The following is a 696-nucleotide window of genomic DNA, read 5'->3' as shown; positions in this document are numbered from 1 at the left end:
AGCCTCCAGCACCCGGAATTCCCAGGTGGTCTCCCATCCAAGATACTGAACAGGCCCGACCCTGCTTAGCTTCCGAGATCAGACGAGATCGGGCGCCTTCAGGCCGATAGGGCCGGAGACGGGCGCGGCCGCCGCGGGGCGCCCTAAGAGCCTTGCGCTTCGCCTCCCTTTCGCTCTGACCTGCAGGTCGGGCCAACGGGCCGCCCCTCTCCTCGGGGGGCCGTGCTGTACTTGAGCCGCACGACCCGCGACCGCACTCCAGCCTGCTGACGCCGGCCCGGCCCCCGAACACCGCCAACACCAGACCAGCAACCGCCTGGCCGGGCCCGGGGGCCCGATGGGCTTCCAGGACCCCCCAGTGACCGGGAGGGCGTGCGTGCGTGCGCGCGGGGCCTGGGGGGTGGGCTGAGGGGTGCGGAGGTCTCGGCGCCCTCCCACCCCCGGCCACTCCAGACCCGGCCGCGCTGGCTGAGCGGGGCCTCCCCCTCCCCCCCCATCCCGTTCGCTGCTCAGGGCCGCGCGACCCCGGAGGTGTCGGTCTTCGGGGCCCGCCGCCTCCCGATCCCCGCGGCCCGGGGGCCTCTGAACCTCCTGCGGGCCTAGGCTCAGCGAATCTTGAGCGCCCAACTTGCCCGGCACCTGCCCGCTGCCCAAACCCACCGGGAGCCACGGAGGCGCGGTCGACCGGAGCGCCTC

The 696-nt window shown here is 74.1% G+C and overlaps 1 pseudogene; it reads right to left on the bottom strand.

The window, feature by feature from the left end:
- LOC129641093 (uncharacterized) lies at positions 1-120 on the bottom strand (annotated as a pseudogene).
- Positions 121-696: the final 576 nt, after the last annotated feature.

Source organism: Bubalus kerabau, unplaced genomic scaffold, assembly GCF_029407905.1.
Source record: "Bubalus kerabau isolate K-KA32 ecotype Philippines breed swamp buffalo unplaced genomic scaffold, PCC_UOA_SB_1v2 scaffold_70, whole genome shotgun sequence".
In the NCBI taxonomy this organism is placed as follows: domain Eukaryota; kingdom Metazoa; phylum Chordata; class Mammalia; order Artiodactyla; family Bovidae; genus Bubalus; species Bubalus kerabau.
This window is presented reverse-complemented; position numbering and strand designations above follow the sequence as displayed.